The sequence below is a fragment of the Adiantum capillus-veneris genome, chromosome 4 (genome assembly GCF_014529385.1).
Source record: "Adiantum capillus-veneris isolate H3 chromosome 4, ASM1452938v2, whole genome shotgun sequence".
Taxonomy (NCBI): Eukaryota; Viridiplantae; Streptophyta; class Polypodiopsida; order Polypodiales; family Pteridaceae; genus Adiantum; species Adiantum capillus-veneris.
In genome coordinates, this window is record NC_140934.1 from 95,665,538 (window position 1) to 95,682,588 (window position 17,051).

A 17,051-nucleotide genomic window follows, 5' to 3' on the forward strand; every position below is an offset into this window, starting at 1 on the left:
TACATTTTCCACAAAATCAAACCATTAACAGGCTCAAATGGTTGAATGTTTATTGGCCATCAATGAAAATAAATGTCCATAAATATGTAGACGATTGTAAACTATGCCTCAAGGTATCTCCAATACCTTTTGCTTTGCTATTCTAGATTATGGTTGTACCAAAATGGGTGTGGTCTTTGGTAGAATACCTTTTAGAAAAAATCTTTTCTAAAACCATGAGTAAAAGTTGAGACAAAGAGCAATTGAGATGAAGCTCAACATTATGGTCTTATTGGATAACAACAGTATATGCAAGGTAAAGATAAACAACTTCACTTATGCATTAGTGAAGACGGATATCTTCCTATATTAGTGAAAGGTGAGGATTAAGGGGAATGGAAATGGAGGGACCTTTTGGAGTTTAAGTTTTGAGGGAGCTTTTTCTAGATTTTTGCTCAATTGAGCAATTCCAAAAGTAAGCTAGCTTTGCTCCAAAACCAGATTTAGGAGAAAGCTTTTTTTCTTAATCCCTCAAACTCTCTCTCTCCCTGTCTCTCTCTATACATATTTTTATTTATTTGTTTATTTTATTTATTTTCCTCTCTCTCTCTCTCTCTCTTTCTATATATATATATATATATATATATATACATACATACATTCCTCTCTCCCCGCTTCTCTCTCTATCTCTCTAGATGAATCTTGTCCAAAAACATTTACCTGTAAATGTGTCACCTATGAGCCATGGGAAGCGCATATCTGCATATGTCGTACATGATAAAAAGCGCATAGATCCTGTGCATCGACCTTTTTTAATGAAACCACATAGTCATGCATGAGCACAAATCCCTATCAAGACTTGTAATTTGAAGCCAATTGCACAACATCGGAGACTCAGTCTATAGGAAATCCAAACAAGGCATACATGTGGCCAAGGCAAAAAAAAAAAACATATGGTTACTTGAAGAGTTTATTTTGAATTACTGGTTTCTTTTTGTGTGTGTGTAATTTTTATAGACTATCCTAATCAATATATTTTGCTCATTACACCAAAGGTGCCATCATAGGTGAGAAAGAGATGTTATTTTCTCCCTCTTTGAACTTGTTGAGCTTGAAGGACCTTTTCCAAGCAGCATAATGTTACCATATACATGTGCTAGTGATGTGTGTGAACACACTTAGGACTGTCGGGGCATTTTTTCCCTCACTAAGGAGGTTTTTTCCCCCATGCATTATATATACGCCCATCATTCTAGGGCTATCTATCTTTCCATTGCACACAAAGTAATACACTCTGTATTGTGTGCCTTGAGCTTTCTTCATCTTCTCCAAGTTGTGTGTGTTTTCTTGTAACCCTAATTCCAACAATTGGTATCAGAGCAAGTTGCATCCTCTCGGGCTTAGTCACCAGCAACTCCAGCACACGCCTACTCACTTTCTTCGATTTCAGTGAGCTTTGGCGAGCGTTTGCAAGTCGCCAACTATTCTGGGATATCTTGAAGAGCTTAGTCTGCTTAAATTATGATTCAGGCTCATTTCAGCCTCCATTTCCACTACAGGTAGTACTGCACATGCTATTTTGACATTTTGTGCAGTAATTCTCTTAGTCTCGTTTTTTGCATAACAAGTCCCTTACGGTCTTCTATGGTTTGTGTTATATAGCACTTGTTGTTCCCGCTTTCTTTATCCTCCTTTCGAGTGCTTTTCACATCAGGTGCAATATTTACCATGGCTGACAACAAAACAAATGTGCTGCTCACGACAGATTGGATGGGGACAATTACCCTATGTGGGCTTATATGATGCAACATGTTCTTGTGTCAAAAGGCATTTGGAAAATTGTGCAGGGCATTGATGTACGTCCTGGTTTTGAGGATCTAGGCAATGTTGAGGATGTTGCATGTCTTGCTGCAATGATTGCTGCTATTAGAGTTGTTTTTCCTATGGCTGAACAAGCTCGTTGGGATGTAAAAGATGCGCAGGCTCATGCATTAATTACATTGTCTATAAAGCACACTATTACTCCTCACATTCCTTTAACCAAATTTGCAAAATAGGCTTGGGATATTTTGGTTGGTCTTTATGCAAGGCGCAATGAGGCAAAAATTGCATTGCTGCGTAAAGAGCTGGAGTGGGAGATTATGCATAATAAAGATGACATGGACACTTTCCTTGCTGGTGTCAAGGATATCAATGAGCAACTTATTTTTGCACGAGAAGTCATTTCAGACATTTCCCTTGTGTAGATTGTTCTTGATGCCTTGCCAGATTCTTACCAAACTTTTGCTAGTACTTGGGAGACTTATGACCCAAGGAAATCTTGAAGTTGTCAAGTTTGATGCATTATGCACATTGTTGTTGCAAGAGTCGCTTTCCAGAAAAAACAAGGCTAGACACCATGCAGTTGAACATGCCTTTATTCTTGCTCAATAAAAAGGTGGTAACAACAATGCAGCCACTTCTTATGGTTCTTTTGCGAGTGGAAAATCACATGTTCCTAATGCTTTTGCTGACAACAATTTGTCTGGAAATTCTAGTGATAAGGGGGAAAAGAAGATGTGTTTCCATTATTGTAAAGCTAATAATCACTTGATCAAGCAGTGTCCTAAATTGAAGGCCAAAGAGGCTAAGAAGAAAGAGGCTGGTTCCACTACAAATGCAGCTATTGTTGAGTCTTTTGTGAGGAGACTGTGATGCTGATGTTGATGTAGAATGGGCTTTTAGTGCAAAGTGCACTTATAATCTTGTTGTCCATGATGCATGCATGTCAGTTGCTACAGATTCACATGTGTGGTATTTTAAGAGTGGTGCTACAAAGCACATTACCTCACATCGTGATTTTTTCACATCTCTTGAATTTGTCCCTCATGGGAATTCGGTTACTTGTGCCAACAATGCCTCTTATCCTGTTCAAGGAGTTCGAAAGATTGTGCTTACTGCTATAAATGGTAGTTCTTTCACACTTGTTGATGCACTTTATGTACCCGGGATCAAGAAGAATATTTTGTCTATATCTGCACTTGCTAGACTTGGTCTTGTTGTCAAATTTGTTGATGACAAATGTACAATACATGATCTCAATTTTGGTGATGAAATTGTTGCATCTCACATTTTATGTTGTGGGTTGTATAAGCTCACTTTGTGAAAATTGTTGGAAAAATTTTGCAAATGCAGTTGTGGATTCTAAGGCTATTTCAAATGCAAAATTTTGGCATGCACGTTTTGGACATCAGAATTCTGATAGTTTGCAGCGTTTGCAAAAATCTAATATGGTTGCTTCTTTGCCGCCTCTTGAAGCACTTGTCAAACATGTTTATGAACGTTGTATTTTGGGTAAGATACAGCGTTCTAAGTTTCCAAAGGATGGTCCAATTAGGGCTACATGCAAGTTCCAGCTTGTACATAGTGATGTTTGTGGGCCCATGCAAACTCCATCCTTGGGCAATTACCTTTACTTCGTGACTTTCATTGATGATTACTCCAGGCATGCATGGATATTTCCGCTTAAAGCGAAGTCCAAAGTATTTATGTGCTTCAAGCAATTCTTGGCTATCGCTAAAATTGTCTCAAAATGTACTATGGGCACCCTCCGTTTCGATCAAGGGGGGAGTATATGTCTCATAAATTTAATGCATTTCTGCCTAGTCATGGGATAAAACACCAATGTACATTGCCTTATATGCCTCATCAAAATGGTGTTGTTGAGAGGAAAAACAGGTCACTTACAAAAATGGCACGATGTGGTCAAAAGACAAGCTTTGCCACATTCTTTTTCGCTTGATGCCATCATCTACGCCACTTATGTACTTAACAAGTGTGCTACAAAAGCTTTGCAGTCTATTACTCCATATGAAGCATGGCATGATAGAAAGCCTTCTATTGAGCACATGCGTGTTGGATGTTTGGCATATGCTTTGGTGCCACAAACACAGTGCAAAAAATTGGATGATAAGGATGTCAAATGTATTTTTGTTGGTTATACTACAAAAAAGCAAAGGTTATAGGTTGTATCATCTGCAACCAAAGCGTATTTTGGTCCCATGGGATGTTGTGTTTGTGGAAGATTCTATTTAGCCCTTGCTCTCATGTACTAGAGACACTAATGTCAGCTCACATGACATTTATGACACTTTGTTACCTCTTTTTAGTGGTGGAAGTTCAAATGTAAATGCGAATGAGGCAAATGTATAGCCTATGGGGATTTTTGAGAATGTTACAATCAACCTATTACTGATGCATATGTACATGATGTACTTAATGAGGAAAGTGTTGAGAATGAGCAGGCTAGAGGTATGCCTAAATGGCTGGTGCATACTTTGTGTGGCAGTAAATTGGATGCACCTTTGTCTAGTCATACTCGTTCAGGTTCTCGCCATGCATCTTATGCATCAGATTTTTATGCTTTGGATGTGTCTAATTTACATGATGTTGGGAACCTCTATCTTTTGATGAAGCATAGAATTCAGGAAATTTGATGGCTGCCATGCAATCAGAATATGATGCACTTATAGAAAATGCCACATTGACTTTATGTGATTTGCCTCCTGGAAAAAAAGCCATTGGTACAAAGTGGGTTTACAAGTTGAAACACAAGTTAGATGGTGAGATTGATTGCCATAAGGCTCGACTTGTTGCAAAAGGTTATGCACATCAAAAAAGGCATAGATTATGAAGAGACTTTTTCTCCCACTTGTCGTATGACTACTGTGAATTTTCTATGTGCATTGATAGCTCATTTTGGTTGGAATGTACATCAATCCGACATTATTACTGCTTCCTTGAATGGTGACATATTTGAGGAAGTTTATGTAATGCAGCCTCATGGTTTTGTCAAGAAAGGACAAGAGGATAAGTGTGCAGATGTAAGAAAGTTGTGTATGGGTTGAAGCAATCTCCTTGTGCTTGGTATGAGAAGGCTGACACTCATTTGGTCAAACGAGGCTTTCATAACAATCCAACAACACTTTGTATGTAAACCATGAGGGTGATATACTTCTCATTCTAGATTTGGGCATGTTAGCATCATTACTTGGGTATACAATTTAAGCAGTGTGATGGTGGTATTGCCTTGTGTCAGAAAAGGTACATAGAGACATTGCTCTGTAAGTTTGGACAACCTATTGCCACTCCCATGGAAACATATTTGAAATTGGGTCTTCATGATGTTGGTGATCTTGCAGATGTCACTCTTTACCAAACTGTTGTTGTGGATGTCTCATTTATGTATGCAACACGAGGCCGGATATTCAGTTTGCAATCTCATAGGTCAACAAATTTATGCATAGCCTAGGGTCTAAGCATTGGTAAGCTGTCAAGAGGATTTTTTGCCACCTGAGTGGCACTTTACATCTTGGTTTGTTTTAGCCCAAGGGGGGATCATTGATGCCAGACTTACATGCTTTTTCGGACTCATATTGGGCTGGTTGTTTCAACACACAAGTGTCCACAAGTGGTTTTTGTTTCATGCTTGGAAATTCATGTATATCATGGTTAAGCAAGAAGAAACCTATTGTGGCCACTTCGAGTTGTGAGGCTAAGTACATGGCAGACTTCATAGCTATGGTTGAGTGTGTATGGCTCAGATGCCTTATGGCTGATTTGGGTGTTGGACGTGACACTGCCAACACTATCTACACTGACAGTCAGAGCGTATTGGCAGTTATGAGGAACCTAGTTTTTCATGCTCGCATAAAGCACATTGAAATGCATTACCATTATCTCAGGGAGAGGCTCTCAGCAGGAGAGATCAACTTGGCTTATGTGCCAACATAATACAACCTTGCAGATCTTTTCACAAAGGCATTGTCTTGTGAGAAGTGAGAAGCTTTCCACAAAGCTATGGGATTACTTCCCTTTGTGGATTGATCATGTCCTCAGGGCATGCCACTTCCGTTTACTCTATGTGCCAACTCTTGTTCATCGCATCACTCCCAGGGGGGATTTGTTACCATATACATGTGGTAGTGATGTGTGTGAACGCACTTAGGATCATCGAGGCATTTTTTCCCTCACTAGGAGCCCCCCCCCCCCCCCCCCCATGCATTGTATATGCGTCCATCATTATAGGGCTATCTATAACGCCATTGCATACGAAGTAATACGCTCTCTATTGTGTGTCTTAAGCTTCCTTCATCTTCTCCAAGTTGTGTGTGTTTTCCTGTAACCCTAATTTTCACACATAAGAGTTATGATGTCCTCTCCTCTTGGACTCTTCAAGGGATAATCCGCTACTTTCTTCTGAAGAGGAGAAAGATGATGAAGATGGAGAAGAAAGTGACCTCTTTCTCTCCCTTTTCTTCTTTTGATTCCTCTTTTCCTTCTCGGAATTACGAGGAGAAGGACTATACGATTATCTTTTCCTCTTGGAAGCAATTGGAGATCTTTGTGACTGCCATCTTCGTGGAGCCACATCTTCCAAAGGGTTTAAAGAGTCACTTCTTTCTTTTTTGTATGATTCCTCCTTTTCTCTCACCCGAGAGATTCTTCTTTTGGAGGTATCAACAAGAGGCTTCCTAAGCTCTCTCTCTCTCTCTCTCTCTCTCTCTCTCTCTCTCTCTCTCTCTCTCTCTCTCTCTCTCTCTCTCTCTCTCTCTCTCTCTCTCTCTCTCTCTCTCTCTGCTCGGGGAGTTTGGAGAATCCCATGGGTGCAAAGTTGTTGGATAACTTCACCTTGTGGAGTGGGGTTTCCCATGGCTTGTTGTAGCCTAGTGACAAGATAATTTACAAACATAGGGGCATCATTAGTAGCACTTTCATGTGCAAAATCAAAGTCATTAGTGTTCATTCTACTCTCTTTATTATTGTCAGCCATGCTAACAAAATTTATGTGTGCACTACAAAACCTTTGGTAGAAAGCTTAAGTACCTCTCTTCTTAAGAAAGAAAAGAGAGATCAATAACTCTGATACCAATGTAACGGATTTAGGCTATCAACTTTTATTGAAGATGAATTAAAATGATAGTAGTGAGCATTTCATTAAGAGAATTCCTAATGAAAGTAGAGAGTTTTACCAAACACAAAGCAATTTTTTTGAGAAAACCAAAAACAGAGCGTATTCCACCAAAATAATAGCCATTGTCTACCATAATTTGTACCTTTTTTGTGGGCACCAATTGCCCTAGTAGAAATTTCTCGTTCATCTTTGTTCCAAAAAAATTTGGAACGATACATTAGGACGTTGAAGTTGATCACAATTACAATATGATATGCCCCTCCAAGCATGTGGAGCCTATCTATTATTTTTGTGGCTTTATTGACTCACTCTCTCTCTCTCTCTCTCTCTCTCTCTCTCTCTCTCTCTCTCTCTCTCTCTCTCTCTCTCTGTCCTCCTAGAAAGGGGAATATGTCGACAAGGGTGTGTGCTACTATGGTGGCAAAGTACAACTCTGGCTAGTACCCTTCTCTCTCCAAACAAGTACGTGAAGCTGAGGTATAGTTAGATTCTAGTATCCTGGCAGTTTCCTTAGAAAGGACTCATCGTTAATAGATATTTTTAGTAGGGCAAAATAGGAGGTATGCATGCATGATTTTACATAAACATAGAGGGTGATAATATTTTCTAGGAAAAATGACCAAAATACACATCTAATTATTATATATACATGAAATCTCCACCACGAACAACATTTTCAGCACCTTTCCTTTCCTCCTCAAACTCCTTGTCCCTCTCCTTTTTACTTTCATAATCATGAGCATTTGTCCGAAGCTTGAACTGGCATATCGAACATAATTGACAACAATTGAGGACCAGATTTACTTGGAGTCATTCCCCCCTCCAAAAGGCTTTTGTATTATATGTTCTCCCGTAAAGAGAGACTTGGTACAATGTATTCTTTGTGTTCCTTGAGACCTTGTTGATGTCATGAAGATGGAAATCTTCATGCACCAATATTATGCCAAAAACAACAATTAAACTTACTTGCAATAGACAAGAACTTGTCCCTGGCCTCAATCCCAAGACCTCAAACACCTTCAAAGGTGAAGAGAACTAGCAGGGAGTGAGGGAAGTGAAGAGGAAGAAGATGTAGCATACAAGAAAGAAGTATTTTCCTCACATATCATCGCTCTTAGAGCATAGCTTAGCATAGTAATGAAGATGGAGAAGATGATAAGCATGCTTGAAGCTTGTCTCTTGCTTGGATATGCATTCCACGGTCAAGAGTTGTTGGTGTAGGCTTCTCCTTTGCTCTTCCTTGAGATGGAGACTTGATTTGCATTTCTCAAAAGTGTGTGTGTGTGTGTGAGTGGGGCTCGTGAGATACAAGTGGGGGAAACACACACACACACACACACACACACACACACACACACAGAGGACAACCAAGCTTGATACACCAGCTTGAAGCCTATTGGTCCAAGCTTAGGCCTAGCCAATGAAAGGCTTAGTTCATTTCAAGCAAGGGGTGTAGCATTGTGACAAGTGCCATTCTTTCCCCTTTGAGAGAGCTTAATTCATTAGTCAAATGAATCTAAATTCTTATTGGTTCTCATAATCAATTGTCTAATAGGAAGTAATCTTGCACATGGTCTGGTCAATTCTCGTTGGACATCTTGGTACAGTGTCCGATAGGAATTAAGGAGGTCCTAATTCTTATTGTTTCATTTTGATGGCCAATGAATGAAGTTTAAGCTTTTTTTTATAAAGCTTAATTCTCATTGGTCCTTCACATTGGCCATCCAATACGAATTAAGCTTCATTGGGGGCAACATGGCTAGGAGCTTAACATGTGTCCTATATGCCTTATGTAAAAATATGACTCTTGGTGAGTGAGTGAGTGTGTGTGTGTTCTCTCTCATCCCCCTACAAGGAGGGATTGCCCCTTGAAAGTGGTAGATCAACTTGGCCACTTGCACCCACTAAGAGACCTTAGACCACAGATTCAAAGCTTAAAATTAGCTAGCAATAGCAATAAACTAGCCCATTGGTCTTTTCCCTAAGGACTTTTAACACTAGCCTTTGGAGGCTTTAATGAAGCTTAACCTACAGTCTTTAAAATCTCCATTAAGTGTACATTTCTCTTTGGTAGACCTCTCTCCATTTGGACCCTTAATGGGATAAGCTTATCTCTCCTCTTGATTCCCTGCTCAGAGTAGATCTAGCAGCACATATCCATATCCTAACTCTTGTTCCCTTTTATCTTCATTAAATGACCAGTTTAGTACGGAAAAATCATTTGGGATAGGTAGATAATAGATTTTATGACATTACCTCTCTCTTGAAATCATAGTCATCCTCGACTATGAGGTAGAGAAGAGGTAGAGAAGATAAAGCCTAGTCATCCATGGTTTCCTAGCGGGTAAAGGATCCCTTTCTACCCTAAAAAACCATTCCAAAATGGATGACTAATCCTTTTGGTGCTTGAGAGACTTAGCTACCGCAAGCATGTCTACTCTTTAGTCCATATCATACTTCCAAAGTAGAGTGAAAAATTCTACTTGGTGTTTGGGAGATGCTGTTGCCACAAACATGATTCCAAGCATGCATACTACTTAAATTTGTGCACAATAAAAGAAAAAAAGAAAGTCTTATAAGTCTTACAAGGCATACATGTGGCCAAGGCAAACAAGTGAAAGGATCACGATGGCTTTCTAAAAAGATAAGAAAGTGATAAAGTCATTAGGTTGAGTTTAAATAGAATCAATGTTCAAAATAGGACTGCCTCAGCTTTGCCTTGAGCCAGTTGAAAATCGAGACTAGCTGATTGAAAATCATGGTAAAGGCAAGCAAAACAGTGCAATATGTGAGAAGATAATTGAGAATCCTTGCAAATTTATGCTAGTATTTCAAGTTCGCTTCTTTGTGAGGAGGAATTTTGGCTGACGACTGTTTAATAAAAGAGACTATCTTGAATATTGATTAGAACTAATTTATAGAATGCAAGAAAAGTGTATGTGGGTGTGTGTGTGTGTGTGTGTGTGTGTGTGTGTGTGTGTGTGTACAGAATTTACTAGAATTATGCAAGGTGAAGCTTCACTTTAACATTCAACATTTTAAAACAATAGTATGCAAGAAAAGTCAAGACATGTCAGGATGTGAAATGAAAGGTGAAATAAAAAGATCCATTTACTATTTTAAAACTAAACGACATTTAAGATAAGTCTCAATCATCACTGAAAACATTGAAAGTATGCCTAACACAACTCTCCTCTAAGGATTCTTTTAGAAAGCCAAAAAAAACATATGGCTACTTGAGGAGTTTATTTTGAATTACCATGTGTGTAATTCTTATGAACTATCCTAATCAATATATTTTGTTCGTTATACTTCCACTTTTCTATACAAGATATCTATCAATACAAAGCTCATTTTACAAAGCCAGTCTTTCACCCATTTTAATTAATTCTATTTCATTAGATCACATCTCATGTAGATCTAAGGGTTTTGAATGTGTCAAAGCTAAGACATTTACATGTTTCTATCATCCAAGTACTTTGTCTAGCATTTCAATCCTAGTTGGTCATGCAAACACATATCATAGTGACTCCACATGAGCAAATGTTTGGGGTGTGCTAAATGTCACACTTGGTACCCAATTGTGAAAATTGGGTATCCCTCATCTTGCACCCACCCAATGTTTTTATTCTTTTCTACTTTATGTATCGTCCAATGACTCTCTCAAATTATTCCTTATGAATGCTACAGTAATCACGTCACATTAATTAAGAATTGAGGTTTTGAGGGAGATTTTTCTATATTTTTGCTCAACTGAGCAATTCCAAAGGTAAGCTTGCTTCGCTCCAAAATAATTTTTTGGAGCGAGATTTTTTCTTAATCCCTCAAACTCTCCCTCTCTCTCTCTCTCTCTCTCTCTCTCTCTTCCATCTCTCTCTCTCTCACTATATATATATATATATATATATATATATATATATATTCCTCCCTCCCCCCTTCTCTCTCTCTCTCTCGATGAATCTTGTCCAAAAACATTTACATGTAAATGTGTCACTTATGAGCCATGGGAAGCCCGTATCTGCATATGTCGTACATGACAAAAACCGCACAAATCCTGTGCATCAACCTCTTTGAAAGAAACTATATAGTCATACATGAGAAAAATCCCTATAAGGACTTGTGATCTGAAATATTTTGAATTACTGGTTTTTTTTGTCATGTTTAATTTTTATGAACTATCCTAATCAATATATCTTGTTCATTATATTTCCAGTCTTCTATACAAGATATCTATAGATACGAAGCTCATTTTGCAAGATCCTACAATCATTTGATAGATACACTTATGACGAATGTGGTCATGTCAAAAAATCCAAACTTTAATAGTTAAAATTTGGTAGACTTTTCTAAAACAACACCTTAATTTGTTTAAATAGTATAGATAAATTTTAAATAAAATAAAATATATATTCTACAATATTCTTTCTTATGAATTTCATGAATTCTCTAGTGTTAATTGTTAAGTTTCTCATATAAAAAAATTTACTCAAAATAAGCAACATAAGCCAATCTTTCACCCATTTTAATTAATTTTATTTCATTATTTCACATCTCATGTAGATCTAAGGGTTTTGAATGTGTCAAAGCTAGAATATTTACATTTTTCTATCATCCAATTGTTTTGTCTAGCCTTTCAAGCCTAGATTGGCCATGCAAGCACATATAATAGTAACTCTACATGAGAAAATGTTTGGGGTGTGCTATATGTCACACTCACCAATCTGTGAAAATTGGATACCCCTGATCTTGCACCCACCCATTGTTGTTATTATTTTCTACTTTATGTATTTTCCAAGTGCTCTCTCTAATTATTCCTTATGAATGCTACAATAATCATGCCACCTTAATTAAGAGTTGAGATTTTGAGAGAGCTTTTTCTAGATTTTTGCTCAACTTAGCAATTCCAACAGTAAGCTTTCTTTGCTCCAAAACCAGTTTTGAGCGACATTTTTTTCTTAATCCCTCAAACTCTCTCTCTCTCTCTCTCTCTCTCTCTCTCTCTATATATATATATATATATATATATATACATATCTATATATATATATATATATATATATATATATATATATATAGATATGTATATATATATATATATGTGTATATATATATATATTTATGTACATACATACATACATATATATATACATATATTCCTCTCTCCCCCTTCTCTCTCTCTCTCTCTAGATGAATCTTGTTCAAAAACATTTACCTGTAAATGTGTCATCTATGAGCCATGGGAAGCTCATATCAGCATATGTCATACATGACAAAAATTGCACAAATCCGGTGTATCAACATCTTAGAATGAAACCACATAGTCATACATGAGCGCAAATCCCTATCAAGACTTATAATTTGAAGCCTACTAGGCTATGCACAGCATCGAAGACTCGGTCGATAGGAAATCCAATTAAGTCATACTTGTGGCCAAGGAAAAAAAATACATAGAAATGTGTAAAGTTCTCCCTCCTCCTTCAGCTTTAGCACTATTTGACATGTGGTCTAAACGACCCCAAAAAGGTGGGATCGGTGGTCGGAGTTGAAGCGGGCAAATTTTGAGGTGGCAAAACGGTGCAGGAAGCCCGGTGAGCTAACCAAGCAAACGCGTATGGTTTGATGACAACCAAGTGAATTCACATTATTATAAAGTTGGTCTTTGTTTCCCCCCACCATGTTCTTACTCATATGGCTACTTGAGGACTTTATTTGGAATTACTGGGTTTTTTTTGTCATGTGTGTAATTTTTTTGAACTATCTTAATCAATATATTTTATTCATTATACTTCCACTTTTCTACACAAGATATCTATAGATACAAAGCTCATTTTGCAAGATCCTATAGATACACTTAGAGGAATGTGGTCATGTCACAAAATCCAAACTTTAATGGTTAAATTTTAGTAGATCTTTCCTAGAACAACAGCTTAAAATGTTTAAATAGTACAAATAAATTTTAAATAAAATAAAATATGTATTCTACCATATTTTTTCTTATGAATCTCATGGATTCTCTAGTGCTAACTGTTAAGTTTATCATAGAAAAAAATTTACTCAAAATAAGCACCATAAGCCAGTCTTTCACCCATTTTAATTAATTCTATTTCTTTAGTTCACATCTCATGTAGATCTAAGCGTTTTGAATGTGTCAAAGCTAGGATATTTACATTTTTCTATCATCTATGTGTTTTTTCTAGAATTTCAATCCTAGTTGGCCATGCAAGCACAAATAATAGTGACTCCACATGAGCATATGTTTGGGGTGTGCTAAATGTCACACTCGATACCGGACTATGAAAATTGGATACCCCTGATCTTGCACCCTCTCAATGTTGTTATTATTTTCTACTTTTTGTATTTTCCAATTGCTCTCTCTAATCATTCCTTTACGAATGCTACAATAATCATGCCACCTTAATTAAGAGTTGAGGTTTTGAGAAAGCTTTTTCTAGATTTTTTCTCAACTGAGCAATTTCAAAAGTAAGCTTGCTTCGCTCCAAAATCAGTTTTCGAGCAAGCTTTTTTTCTTAATCCCTCAAACTCTCTCTCTATATATATTCCTTTCCCCCCTCCCACCCCCCTTATCTCTCTTTCTAGATGAATCTTGTCCAAAAACATTTACGTATAAACGTGTGCATATGTCGTACATGACAAAAACCACACAAATCGTGTGTATCAACATCTTTGAATGAAACCACATAGTCATACATGAGCACAAATTCCTATCAAGACTTGTAATTTGAAGCCAACTAGGCTATGCACAACATTGAAGAGCGGTCTATAGGAAATCCAAACAAGACATACATGTGGCCGAGGCAAAACAATACATATGGTTACTTGAGGAGTTTATTTTGAATTACTGGGTTTTTTTGGTAATGTGTGTAATTTTTATGAACTATCCTAATCAATATATTTTGTTCATTATACTTCCACTTTTCTACACAAGATATCTATAGATATAAAGCTCATTTTTGTTACCATATACATGTGGTAGTGATGTGTGTGAACACTTAGGACCACCGGGGCATTTTTTCCCTCATTAGGAGGTTTTCCCCCCCCCGTACATGTATATACGCCCATCACTCTAGGGCTATCTAATCTTTCCATTGCATACTAAGTAATACAAAGAGAACTGTCGGGGAATTTTTCCCCTTCGATAGGAGGTTTTTTCCCCAGTGCATTGTATATGCGCCCATCACTCTAGGGTTATCTAATTTTTCCATTGCATAATAAGTAATACACTCTCTATTGTGTGCCTTGAGCTTTCTTCATCTTCTCCAAGCTGTGTGTGTTTTCTTGCGACCCTAATTCCAACAATTTTGCAAGATCATAAAGTTATTTGATAGATACACTAATGAGAAAAGTGGTCATGTCAAAAAATCCAAACTTTAATGGTTAAATTTTAGTAGATCTTTCCTAGAACAACACCTTAATTTGTTAAAATAATATAGATAAATTTTAAATATAATAAAATATATATTCTACCATCTTGTTTCTTATGAATTTCACGGATTCTCTAGTGCTAATTGTTAAGTTTCTCATAGAAAAAAAATTGCTCAAAATAGCACCATAAGCGAATCTTTCACCCACTTTAATTACTATTTCATTAGTTCGCATCGCATGTAGATCTAAGGGTTTTGAATGTGTCAAAGCTAGGATATTTACATTTTTCTATCATCTAAGTGTTTTGTCTAGGGTTTCAATGCTACTTGGCCATGCAAGCACATATAATAGTGACTCCGCATGAGCAAGAGTTGAGGTATGGAGAGAGATTTTTGAGGAGGTTTTTTCTAGATTTTTGCTCTACTGAACAAAAATTAAAAAAAGCTCCCTCCTGGAGCGAGATTTTTTCCTTCTCTCTCTCTCTCTCTCTCTCTCTCTCTCTCTCTCTCTCTCTCTCTCTCTCTCTCTCTCTCTCTCTCTCTCTCTCTCTCTCTCTCTCTCTCTGCTCACGGCTAGCCCTCTGACAGTTTCACCTCTTGTTTGCAATGCCTCAAAAACTTTGTCTTCATCAAAGTCCTTAAGCTGAGCCGAAGCCTTTTGTTTTAACTCCATATCAAATTCCCTTACTTTATCAAGCCCAAGGAGTTTTGGGTAGGTGGCCTTGTCTGCAACCAAGTCCTTGCCCACTATCATTTTGAGCTCTTCTGATGAACTTGTGACATCCAAAATATCGTCTACCACTTGAAAGAGCAGTCCATTACATTGAGCAATATCCCGAGCTTCTCCATTTGCTCATCTGTAGCACCTCTCAACATTGCTCTGCTCACAATCAAGCATTCCAATATGGCTGCAGTCTTGTGAAGGTGAATAAACACCGTCATTTCAAGATACATAGTCTCATTTCTTTCATTCAACATCGACTACCTGGCCCGCAACTAGGCCATGAGGACCAATGGCCTTGGTAACTTCTGCAATAACCTTGACAACTTTGTTTGAGGGAACTCCTTTGGTGTCTCTAGCTATGTGCTCGAATGTGCTGAAATTTAGAGTGAGGGTGCCATGAAGGCCATACACATAGAGTATTACATATATATATATATATATATATATATATATAGAGAGAGAGAGAGAGAGAGAGAGAGAGAGAGAGATGACGCTCACATTGGCCTTTAAGTGGGAGATTGTTGGGTAAAGGCCATGTGGCCGGCCACCTGGACACTTTCTCTACACTCACTAATTCACTAACATTCTCTTATATACAAAAAGAAACAAAGAGACACACAAGCTTGCTTGATTGTGCTGTGTGTTTCCCCCAAATTTCATACTCTCCTCTTCTTCTTCCCCCTTCCTTGCATGCACGTGCACGGGCGATCCACCCTCACGCATGAGATCCTTGCCAATTGGAATCTTATTCACAATTGGATCAAGTTAGACAATAGGTCCTCTCAAGGTGAAATCGTATTCACAGTGGATCTTAAAGCAATCTTATCTTCCATGAAAAGAGGAGAAATATTCCCACACCAAAAAGAAGTTAGTCGTACTATACTTTCTTTGGTCTTGGTTTAAACAAGAGATTACCTGTCATGAGGCTCCCTTGGCATATTCATGCAATTTCATGAATTAGTTTCTGGACAGCCAGGCCATGCCCACCTGCCCTACAGACAAAAAATCTCATGTGTAGTACAATGCCTACCATTGCGATCATATGCAACGAACACAAGCAAATACACCAGCCACAACTCTTTCTAAATAGAGTAGCTGATGTTACATCGGAAGTATAAACAAATATTCAATGGATTTAATCTTAACGTATTGGCATGCCATGCATGCATATAAAAAAAATAGAGTAATAAGCCATTGGCTTCAATGACGGTCTCAATAGTGTGAGCCAATGCCATATGTGCCTTGCACAATTTGTAATGGCATGGATATGTCACAGTTTGACGTAGGTTATATCCGTATATTGCCAATTTACCAAACTTGTGTGCCACTACCCTTGATCATAAGTCAATGGGTAATACATTGGCATGAAGTAGAAGCCTTGCTTCTCATTAAGTATGTCAAAGCAATTTGCTTTGCAAAATAGGGAAATCTTTTCCAAATGAAAGGGTAAAACACAAAAAAACAAGAACTTGAAATTGTCTAACCTTGTCGCCCCTCTGTGGCCACTTATCCTGAAATTCCCAAAATTTAGAAGTAAACTCTTGCTTGAGCATGAAGTAACGTCTGATTTTGTCATATGGGCTTCAATTTGGCTCATATCCATGTAGACTAAGAAATAGGGAGCTATCATCCAAACCATGCATGCCCTCTTGGCTTGGTTCATGCCGGCCTCTAGTGAAATAGAGAGCTATCATCCAAACCATGCATGCCCTCTTTGCTTGGTTCATGTCGGCCTCTAGTGAAAAGCATTTAGATATGTTGCAAAGTTTTCCCAAGTTCATATGCTAATAGCATATTCCAAACTTGGGAACTTCTTTTCAATGTGCCCTAAATTGAAGCTTTGTTTTGCATAAGTACATAAAAATATAAGATAAGCAGGAGCTTGTGCTCATAGCTAACGGATGCTCCTGCTACAAACAGATGTCAAGGCAAAAGAAAATTGACCTTGTCGAGCTTTCATGAAGAATGGACCTTGTTAAATTGTAAGTCTTATGGAGAATCCTTAGATTGCCCA

At 37.7% G+C, this 17,051-nt stretch overlaps 1 pseudogene; it reads right to left on the reverse strand.

Annotated features, from left to right (window-relative positions):
- Positions 1–7,570: 7,570 nt before the first annotated feature.
- On the reverse strand, positions 7,571–15,975 carry LOC147459640 (geranylgeranyl pyrophosphate synthase, chloroplastic pseudogene; annotated as a pseudogene).
- Between the last annotated feature and the right edge of the window lie 1,076 nt (positions 15,976–17,051).